Consider the following 12,208-nt stretch of genomic DNA (forward strand, 5'->3'; position numbering starts at 1 on the left):
TTAGTGCCTTAAACAAATTTTTACTGTTAAGCTGTGAACGAAGCAGCTGTTTTACCCTTCTTATAAACTCAGTAGTTATCTCAGTTTTCATTTGCTTATGGTCAATTTTCCGCGCCTGTTTTACTCCAAGATATTTATACATATCGTTGTCGCCCATGGCCTCGATGTTCTGGCCATTTTGCATATCGAATCCACCGGGCTGTACCTTTCCTCTGACTATATTCAAAACACGGCACTTGTCTAGACCGAACTGCATACTAATATCATTAGAGAATGTTTCTACAGTTTTTAGCATCTCTTCTAGGTGTTCTCGAGTGGAAGCCATTAATTTCAAATCATCCATATACAACAGATGATTGAGCTTCGCTACCACAGTATTATTGCTTTTAATGCTAAAACCTGAGTCAGTGGAGTTTAATAGCTGGGAAAGGGGGTTCAAAGCTAAACAGAACCACAGTGGACTCAACGAGTCTCCTTGAAACAGGCCCCGGTTGATTGCGATATTTTCGGTTTCAATATTTTTTTCACCAGGTATTTGGAGGTGAATTTTAGTCTTCCAATCTCTCATTATATGCCTTAAAAAGGTCACTATGTTATCATCGACTTTGTATATTTTCAAAATATCTATTAGCCATTCATGCGGTACTGAATCAAAGGCCTTTTTATAGTCAATAAAAGCAGTAAAAAGGTTCCTTTTTTTAGTGAATGCCTGGTTAGAAATGACTGAATCGATGATAAGCTGTTCTTTGCAACCCATGGAACCCTTAGCGCATCCTTTCTGTTGAGGCTCTATGATATCGTTTAGAGCACAGTGTTGGTAGATACGCCGGGTTACACAGGATGTGACCAATTTATACAAAGTTGGAAGACAAGTAATTGGGCGGTACTTGGATGGATCTTGGGTGTTATTTTGATCCTTGGGTATTAAATAAGTAGTTCCCTGAGTTAGAAATGATGGTAATTCCTGCGGATTAGAAATAACATGATTAATTAATGTTGATAAGCACTCATGAATACTCCAAAACTTTTTAAGCCAGAAGTTCTGAACTCCGTCTGGTCCAGGAGATTTCCAGTTATGAAGCTCTTTGATGACATTTGAGACTTCTTCAGTCGTGAATGGTTCGTAGTTAGCAGTGACGTAGTGGTGACAGTTGTGCGTCGTATCTTCTATCCAGCCAGCATTGTTGTTAAAAGCAGCTGGCGTGGAAAGTTGATTTCCCCAAAACTCATGAATTTCTTCTTGGCTTGGGTAAGACTTGTCGACACTTTCTACGGTGGAATTGAGTTTTCGGTAAAACGCCTTCTCAGAGTTCTCAAAAAGTGCATTGTCACATTTTCGGTTGTTACTAACTTTATACCTTCTTAATCGTCCTGAATAGACGGAGAGTTTTTGTTTTAATGTATCCAGACACTGTTGGGCTGTGTTATTTTCTGGATCGTATCTCGAGTGTCTTGAAGTGCTCCGCATTATTTCTTCAGCTCTCTTAATGACTTTTCTACTTGTTACACCTCTTATATATTCTGTGACTTGACCAATATCCCTACGCAGTAATTCAATTTTTCCGAGAAGTCTTTTTTCCCATGGTGCAATTCTGTTACCAGTCTTTCCGTTATTAGTACCCCGTCGTGTTCTGATCTTAACGCCCATTACATTGGCAATTGCTGTTGCTGCACAGTAGATTAGCATATGCAGATATTCCAATGTGTGGGCTTCTACGACATAATTAGGTAGGACTTCAGTGTTCACAATTTGTAACAGCGCACCTAGTTTCTTACAAGAGTTTATTCGTGGTAGCGGTGGTCTGCTAAGTGGATTTGTTCCATTAAACTCTTGTACGGCACGAGCCATTTCGTTTTCTAGACTATGGCGCAACTCGTTGTTTTCCTGCTGTGTATTGTCAGGTTGAGTTTCTGGTATGGGAATCTCAGGAATCTGCTCCTCAAGGATTTCATTAGGGACTTGATCTAAAACTAGCTCTTGGTTATTAATCTCCCGTTCGACTTCGCTTTTGATGGCATCGCGTCTAGTCTCTGGGATAAGATTATTTCTTATGATTACCCGGTATTGATCTGATACTCTTTGCTCCGATACTTGAATATCTGGGTACTCCCTGCAAAATTCGGCATACAGCTGTTGTCTGTAGCCGATCGTTTCTTGACCGAGGTTTGTCACCTTATAATAGAAGCGCAAAATGCTTTCGTTGATGGACACAGTCCATTTCATGCGCTGCCTCGGTCGTCCCGCTTGAGTGAGCGCCGGCTGATGATCCAGCGCAGCACCTTCGGCAGGTGGAGCTCTTGTTGTTATTTGGCTCGCTTGTGGTTGTGGTTGGGCTGTAGCTGATTGTATGACAGGGGCCCGCCTCCTCAACACCCTGCCACCGACGTCCCGCATGCTGTCACGTCCAGCGCCGGCTCCAGACGTGCCCTGGCGATCCCCAGGCAGCGATCCTAAACACAAATTATTATTCTCCATTCTCATGGGTGTGCATTTTATACCTACTGCCAGGTGTCAGTTTTTGTTCCACGGCAAGTATTCCTGCTACTCTCTGGGTATTGGCGCTACGAATACCCAGAAAGCATCCCCCATTCGCAGGGGGCCGCGCCTGATAGAAGAACTGACAAAAAACTCCCACAGACTTATTATTATTATCCAGATTTAGCCATACGGCTCACACTCCCTCTAAGGGGAAAATTGACTCATCCCAGATACCTACGGTATCAAAAGGATTGAGCTCTGGTGGGACTCTTTCCGTGTTATCGAGCCCTAGGTGACTTGGTATGCTGGAGTATCTCCCAAAAATTTTCGTACACATCTGGCCGTTGCGAGTAGTACAGCTTTCTGCATGGTCTTGTAAAGATGTTCATTTAGACCCAGCCTTTTTATGCTTTCGAGGAGGGTCTTCGGAATGACTCCAGTAGTAGATATAACAATAGGTATCGTCTGGGTACTTTGCATTCTCCATTGCCTTCGTATTTGAATTTCTAGATCTCTGTACTTGGCGATCTTTTCAGTGAATTTACTACGTAGATTATTGTTGTTAGGTATCGCCACATCAATTAGTGTTGTTTGTCTTGTTAATTTATTAACTAGTACGAGATCTGGTCTATTATGTGCCACTGTTTGGTCTGTGAGCACAGTGCGGTCCCAGTATAGCTTGTAGTTGCCATCCTCAAGCATACTCTCAGGGACGTATTGATAATACGGGAGATGGTCCGTTTGGAGAAGTCCCAGCTTGATAGCTATCTCTTGATGAAGGATTTTTCCCACTGCGTCATGCCGTTCCTTGTATTCAGTTGCAGCAAATGCCTGGCAGCCCCCTGTAAGATGTTGGATGGTTTCTTGGGCTTGACATCCATATCGGCATCTGTCGTTTTGAACCTGAGCGTCTTTGATGATATATTTCAGGTAGTTTCTGGTTGGTATAACCTGATCCTGAATGGCCAGTAATGAACCCTCCGTTTCAGGGAACATCTTTCCTGATGTCAACCAGTAGTTCGACGCTATATTGTCGACATAATCTTGGCTGACCTCATTGGGATGTCGCCCGTGCAAAGGTTTACCCATCCAGGCGCGCACTTTTTCGTCCTTAGTAAGGTGGTTTATGCGCAGTTCTGCTTCCCTCAGTTTGATCGGTGTTGTGTCATCTACTGCGCAGATAGCGCGATGTAGAGTAGATGTCTCAGCCTGCATCTGAAAATAAGTTCTTAAATTAGCAATTTGTTTATCTAATTGCTCACCTATATCCATAAGTCCTCTTCCTCCTAAATACCGGGGTAATGTCGTTCGTTCTACTGCACTTTTAGGGTGGTGTTTTTGTGCCTTTGTGAGGTGTGTTCGTACTTTTCGCTGAAGATTTTCTATATCCGTTTTTGTCCACTTAACAATACCAAATGAATAGCTAAGCGCGGAACAAGCGTAGGTGTTTAGTGCCTTAAACAAATTTTTACTGTTAAGCTGTGAACGAAGCAGCTGTTTTACCCTTTTTATAAACTCAGTAGTTATCTCAGTTTTCATTTGCTTATGGTCAATTTTCCGCGCCTGCTTTACTCCAAGATATTTGTAGATATCGTTGTCGCCCATGGCCTCGATGTTCTGGCCATTTTGCATATCGAATCCACCGGGCTGTACCTTTCCTCTGACTATATTCAAAACACGGCACTTGTCTAGACCGAACTGCATACTAATATCATTAGAAAATGTTTCTACAGTTTTTAGCATCTCTTCTAGGTGTTCTCGAGTGGAAGCCATTAATTTCAAATCATCCATATACAACAGATGATTGAGCTTCGCTACCACAGTATTATTGCTTTTAATGCTAAAACCTGAGTCAGTGGAGTTTAATAGTTGGGAAAGGGGGTTCAAAGCTAAACAGAACCACAATGGACTCAACGAGTCTCCTTGAAATAGGCCCCGGTTGATTGCGATATTTTCGGTTTCGATATTGTTTTCACCAGGTATTTGGAGGTGAATTTTAGTCTTCCAATCTCTCATTATATGCCTTAAAAAGGTCACTATGTTATCATCTACTTTGTATATTTTCAATATATCTATTAGCCATTCATGCGGTACTGAATCAAAGGCCTTTTTATAGTCAATGAAAGCAGTAAAAAGGTTCCTTTTTTTAGTGAATGCCTGGTTAGAAATGACTGAGTCGATGATAAGCTGTTCTTTGCAACCCATGGAACCCTTAGCGCATCCTTTCTGTTGAGGCTCTATGATATTGTTTAGAGCACAGTGTTGGTAGATACGCCGGGTTACACAGGATGTGACCAATTTATATAAAGTTGGAAGACAAGTAATTGGGCGGTACTTGGATGGATCTTGGGTGTTATTTTGATCCTTGGGTATTAAATAAGTAGTTCCCTGAGTTAGAAATGATGGTAATTCCTGCGGATTAGAAATAACATGATTAATTAATGTTGATAAGCACTCATGAATACTCCAAAACTTTTTAAGCCAGAAGTTCTGAACTCCGTCTGGTCCAGGAGATTTCCAGTTATGAAGCTCTTTGATGACATTTGAGACTTCTTCAGTCGTGAATGGTTCGTAGTTAGCAGTGACGTAGTGGTGACAGTTGTGCGTCGTATCTTCTATCCAGCCAGCATTGTTGTTAAAAGCAGCTGGTGTGGAAAGTTGATTTCCCCAAAACTCATGAATTTCTTCTTGGCTTGGGTAAGACTTGTCGACACTTTCTACGGTGGAATTGAGTTTTCGGTAGAACGCCTTCTCAGAGTTCTCAAAAAGTGCATTGTCACATTTTCGGCTGTTACTAATTTTATACCTTCTTAATCGTCCTGAATAGACGGAGAGTTTTTGTTTTAATGTATCCAGACACTGTTGGGCTGTGTTATTTTCTGGATCGTATCTCGAGTGTCTTGCAGTGCTCCGCATTATTTCTTCAGCTCTTTTAATGACTTTTCTACTTGTAACACCTCTTATATATTCTGTGACTTGACCAATATCCCTACGCAGTAATTCAATTTTTCCGAGAAGTCTTTTTTCCCAGGGTGCAATTCTGTTACCAGTCCTTCCGTTATTAGTACCCCCGTCGTGTTCTGATCTTAACGCCCATTACATTGGCAATTGCTGTAGCTGCACAGTAGATTAGCATATGCAGATACTCCAATGTGTGGGCTTCTACGACATAATTGGGTAGGACTTCAGTATTCACAATTTGTAACAGAGCACCTAGTTTCTTACAAGAGTTTATTCGTGGTAGCGGTGGTCTGCTAAGTGGATTTGTTCCATTAAACTCTTGTACGGCACGAGCCATTTCGTTCTCTAGACTATCGCGCATTTCGTTGTTTTCCTGCTGTGTATTGTCAGGTTGAGTTTCTGGTATGGGAATCTCAGGAATCTGCTCATCAATGATTTCATTAGGGACTTGATCTAAAACTAGCTCTTGGTTATTAATCTCCCGTTCGACTTCGCTTTTGATCGTATTGCGTCTAATCTCTGGGATAAGGTTGTTTCTTACGATTACCCGGTATTGATCTGATACTCTTTGCTCCGATACTTGAATATCTGGGTACTCCCTGCAAAATTCGGCATACAGCTGTTGTCTGTAGCCGATCGTTTCTTGACCGAGGTTTGTCACCTTATAATAGAAGCGCAAAATGCTTTCGTTAATGGACACAGTCCATTTCATGCGCTGCCTCGGTCGTCCCGCTTGAGTGAGCGCCGGCTGATGTTCCAGCGCAGCACCTTCAGCGAGTGGAGCTCTTGCTGTTGTTTGGCTCGCTTGTGGTTGTTGTTCTTGTTGTTGGGCTGTAGCTGTTTGTGTGACAGGGGCCCGCCTCCTCAACACCCTGCCACCGACGTCCCGCATGCTGTCACGTCCAGCGTCGGCTCCAGACGTGCCCTGGCGATCCCCAGGCAGCGGCCCTAAACATAAACTATTAGTCTCCATTCTCATGGGTGTGCATTTTATACCTACTGCCAGGTGTCAGTTTTTGTTCCACGGCAAGTATTCCTGCTACTCTCTGGGTATTGGCGCTACGAATACCCAGAAAGCATCCCCCATTCGCAGGGGGCCGCGCCTGATAGAAGAACTGACATAAAACTCCCACAGTTATTATTATTATTATTATTATTATTATTATTATTATTATACAATAATATCGAGCCAAAGCAGAGCTTATATGGCTCAAAGTACAAAAATAATTGTAGGTCTTAAACTAAATAATATAACATAAAACAAATTCTTACAAAATAAAAATTAAATTAAAGTAAATATTCAAAAGAATTGGTTTTCATAAAAGTTGTTACAACAATAGCAAATTAAAAAAGATACAAAAACTAGAAAGTAAGTATACCTAAAAATTACAAATTTTTTTTTCTCATAAAAAAAAAACATAAAATATATCCTTATATTTTACAACAACTATTTTAACAAAAATTGCTAACATTACACATACAATGTCCAGTTAGTTCTCATCAAACCTGTTTTTGAAACTATTTAAGCTAATAGCCCCTACGATGTCATCACCTAAACTGTTCCATTTATCAAAAACTCGATTTACCAAAAAGTTTTGCCTTACAGTAGTTTTAAAAGGTTCCTTTTTCAATTTATAGTGATGACCTCGTAGTCTAGCATCTTCGCTGATATTAAAAAAATTCGATGTTCCCCAAAATTCTCCCCTAAGAATTCTGTAAGTAGATATTAAATCACCTCTCTCTCTTCTATGAGTCAATGGAGACAACTTTTAGGTAAAGAGTCTGGTATAGCATTAGATGTACTCGGCACACCTTCTGGAAATGCCGATAAAGGTACAGGAAACCTACTTCCACTTTCATCTGAATCAGTGTCCGAATCTGGTTGATAATCTTTATCCTTTATTGAGTCATCGCTGCCACTTAAATAAAGGTTGGCACTTTCCACAGAACTTTGTTTAGAGTGATTTTCTTCTGCAACACTAGCCGATTTGATGGCTGCATCTTGGCCGCATATATCGCTAAGTTCGTGATGTGGTAGGGTTTCTTTATCTTCACCTGCAATAGAAAGTTTCGTTACAACGGAAGCAGAGTTTAAATAAAATGATTATTATTAAAGATATTTTTATTAACATTTAGAAAAGCAGTAAATATTGCATTTATTTTTTCACGACTGACTGAAAAAAAATAGTAAATTAGTGATAAAAACTTACCTTTTTGTAATCTGGGGTCTGTATTTAAAGACTTAGGTATGTCGGAGAGCGACAAATCTAATATCCTTAAACTTCTTTTGCGAAAAGCCATTGTTAAAGTAATAAACGACTCACTAAATACCTTCTCTAAAATAACACGCTTTCGACTTTAAATCTGTTATCTGTTTGCTATGCTGGTACGTTAAAAACTAAATATTATATTATTTTCAGAATGCGCCTGTCTGTCATTAAAATTAAATAATTCGTTTCGAATTTTGAGTTTTTAAAAAATTTATTTTTACAAAAAAAGGAACAACTATTACATATGAAGATTGAATTAAGTCTAAATCTAAAGTTTGTTTACACTCTAATTGTAGGCTAGGTTTCCCTTATCTGTAGACAAAGGTCACTACTGATTGTCTACTGTATTTCCAGGTCTGGATTCCTTAATTCTTCCCCCCTTAAGACGGAAGCTATGGACTCTCTGGTAGGACGTGGCTTCAGGAACAAAATTTGAAGTCTTTTTCTTTTATAAACACATAAACTAAAAATTGTCAAAATTATTGCACACACTAAAAATAAAGAAGTCCAGGAAATGTAGTGATGAACTGCAATTTTGTCATCTTGGAAGGATTCTAAGATGTGGCCTTCGGGAATAGAAATGTTTCTTAACTTTAACGTGTAGTGGGCTTGTATCTTCACTTCTTTTGGATCGGGAATGGTAAACTCTTGTGTTTGCAAACAGTTTACTGGCATGACGAAAACATCGCACTTCTTGGATGTAGGACATCTTTGTGTTGATGGATTTCTCGTACTTATTGACGTCTGTTCCAAGGATATATATGAATACTGTTGTATATCTGTTTTTGCAAAAGTGCAAGTATTCAGTTGTGCTAAATTGCATCGGTCAGTTTTTTGGTATTGGCATACATATGTTTTTTCTTCTAAGTGCCAACATTGAGAAAACCATTTCTCATTGGAATAATACCTTGAAGGTGCTAGGAGCAGTGTCGCATTTTTATTCGGTATAGGAAATATCTGATATAATTTAAACTCAAATCTACTTAGTATGGGTATTTTTAAAATAATTTTTAATTCAGATTGTTGAACATAAGTTATTAGTTCGGAATATTCTAAGAGTTTAAAGGGATACTTATCAGAGAAAATAATTTGTTTTTTATCATATTTACTTAGCAATATCTCCTGAAGAGAATTTATCTGGTTGATGTCAAAGAGCTCGATGTTAGTTATATTGGCCTTTGATAAAGTTATGGTCATAACTATTTTCCTAATAAAGTCTAAGATAAGTTCTAGTTGATTATTTAATGTCTGATAGTGGATAATAGAGTTTTCAACATTGGTGATATTATTAAGTGCATCTTTTATCTCGTTAATGTTCTCATTAAATTGCTTAATTGTTTGATGTAACTGAGTTTGGGTTTCTTGAGCAAGAGATATCATTTTATCATTTAGTAATTTATTTTTATTGAGACTGTCGGTAATCAAATTTAAGTCATTATTATCTGGATTCCCAGTTATGAATTTTATGACAGTTCCAAGTCCGTTTATCAAACCACGTTTGTTACGACTATGATTAAGAAGAGCAAATTGGTCTTTAATGTCTTTTAGATAAGTAGAATATTGAGATTGTAATACGGGATGATTAATTTTAATGTTTAATTTATTTATGAGACTTTTTATACGAGTTAGATTAAGTGAAAGTAAAAATCTATGTTTTTGGATAATTTCTGTTTGAAAGCCTGTTTCTTCTTGAAAGAATCCGTTTGGATTGTTGAAACATTGAATTTGGGCTTGAGTTGTGTATAGCAGATAAGTAGACAGAAGGAGTCTGAAAAGAAAATGAGAATTTATTGTTTTCTGATTCGTTTTATATTTTTAATATCTGTAGTTATTTTGCGATTAGCGGGAGTTAAGCCGGTAATTTGCGTTTCGTTTTGGTCGATAACTTTAACGTTTTCGTAAGGGGTATTTTTATTTATTTGTTTTTTATTTCTATATACCGTAGTTTCAGGATTAATTTCGGGAATTTGTTCTTGTCGATTTTGATTCGCGTTCGTTAAGTTTTGTGTCATTTTTTCTTTTGTATTTTTATAAACGTGTTCTAGGAATGGTTGAAGTTCGTTTTTTCTATTTTCGTTATAATTTTCGTATATTGTTAAATCATTGTCGAAGAGAACTTCGTCTTCGTAAGGACCGTATAAGAGAGTAAATGGGGTAAAATTAGTAGACGAATGAATACTTTGATTATATATGGTAATAGCGGTAATCATTAAATTGTCAATTCTTTCTTTGGGATTTTGGATTTGTAAGACTCTTAATTTTTCTAGGAGTGTAGAGTGTAGTCTTTCGATAGGTGAATTGCTAGTGGAATTAGCAGTGGTGGTAACGTGTTTTTCAATTTTATAGAGTTTTAAATATTCAGTTATGACATTTGATCCAAAGTTGGTTGCACTGTCGACTACTATTCTTTTTGGAAAGTTATGATGCGAAAAGAAATGTCTTAGTTTATTTAGAATTGTGATGGCTGTTTGGTCTTCTATTAAATATGCCTGTGCGTATTTAGAAAAGGGATCGATTATAGTTAAGAACAGTGTTGCTTTAATATGAAATACGTCAATATGTAAAGTATGTAAAGGTTTAGTAGGTAACATAGGGCCTTTGAATGGTATTTTGTAAGGGTGTCGTTCATATTTAGCTTTTAAACATATGTCACATGAATTTATGTATTTTGTAATCATATCTTTTATATTTGGAAAATATATGGATTTCTTTAGGTGTAGATAGGTTTCGTTAATACCGTTGTGATTTAAATCGTGATAATTTTTAATATAGTTAGTTTGTTCATTTTCGTCTTCAATGTCAAGTAGTTTTGTTAAACAAAGAACAATATTTGTAGAGATAAAATTCTCACGTAGAATTTTCTCTAAAATTGGTCTTAAAATTCGTTTTTGCGTTAAAAATATACCATAAGTTTTATTGGGGTCGATTATTTCTATAAGGTGATTAATTATTTGATTTTCTAAATTATCTTTTTCTAAGTATATTAAATATACGTTTTTATTGAATCTTTTGACGAACTCGTATCGAGATGTTCGCGTAATATTTACTATAATCTGATTTTTAAATAAATTTACAGATTTTTCGGAAATAGGAAGTCCTGCAGAAATATTTTCTTCTTGAGAATGAATCGTCTCGCAAGTTAAAGAACGTGAGGATCTGAATCTTAAAAATTCGTCTAAGACTTGTTCAGGATCACAAGGACTTTGAGATTCATTTCGTGCTTCATTTTCTACATTGGCTTCTTGTACATCATTAACCATAGGGGTCATTGAACTCGTTTCATCATTTTAGTTATTTTCATTATCTTCATTATCTTTTTCGTGAATATTTATTTCCATGCGCGATAATGCGTCAGCTACAAAATTGGTGGAACCTTTTAAATGTTTGATATCGAAATCATACTCATCTAGTTTAATTTTCCAACGTATTAAGCGACTGTTAGGAGTTTTTAATTTCGCTAGCCATACGAGGGGATTGTGATCTGTTAGTACTGTAAAATGTCTACCATATAAGTAAGGTCTAAAATGTTTTACAGAATCTATAATTGCTAATAGCTCTTTTTCTATTGTAGAGTAGTTTCGTTCTGCTGCATTCAGCGTTCTGGAGAAGAAAGCTATTGGCTTATTTTCTTGTGAAAGAACAGAACCTAAAGCTATATCAGATGCGTCAGTGGTTAACGTAAAAGGTAAAGAGAAATCGGGATAATTTAGAATTAGAGAATTAACGTTTAGTTCTTTGCATTTTTCAAAAGCTTCTTTATATTCTGGAAGGTTAATATCAATTTTTTCTTTTATTCTTGTGCATTTATTTAGAGGAAATGTTATTTTTGCAAAATCCGGAATGAACCGTCGATAATATCCTATTAGACCGAGGAAAGGAGCGCGGTGAACAAGTATATTGATTAAACTTGTTTTGGTTTTCTGTATATTGAACTGGAAAAACCTGAAGGTGATCTGAAGATGTTAATTCCTAAGAAGGGCAGATTTCCATTGACTTCAATTTCACTAGTAAATTTCATATTGTGGTGTTTCTGGTTGAGATAATCTAAAAAATGTTGAATGTGATCGGTATGTTTGAAGATGAGAAAAATATCATCCACATAGAAAACCAACCTTCACCGGCCTATATATAAACGCAGATAGCTTCATTCCCAACAAATACAAAACAAGTTTAATCAATATACTTGTTCACCGCGCTTTCACTATCTGTTCAACCTGGCAATTCCTACATGAAGAGTTAGAAAACATAAAGGTGATCTTAACGACGTTCTACACCTTCGTTGCGGGGTATGCCTCTCAGAGGAAAGGGGGGAAACTTATATGCAAGCGAAACAGTATTTTCACTTTTATTTAATAATGGTACGGTAAACAATCCTCATTTTTTAATATGTGATTTCTTACAAAAAAACCTTTAATTTAAGCACAAATAATTAAAAATCGTAAATTTGGGTCAAAAGTTATTAACTTTTTAAGAGCCAAACATGATTTCGAAACAGTAT

Source organism: Diabrotica virgifera, chromosome 9, assembly GCF_917563875.1.
Source record: "Diabrotica virgifera virgifera chromosome 9, PGI_DIABVI_V3a".
NCBI lineage: Eukaryota > Metazoa > Arthropoda > Insecta > Coleoptera > Chrysomelidae > Diabrotica > Diabrotica virgifera.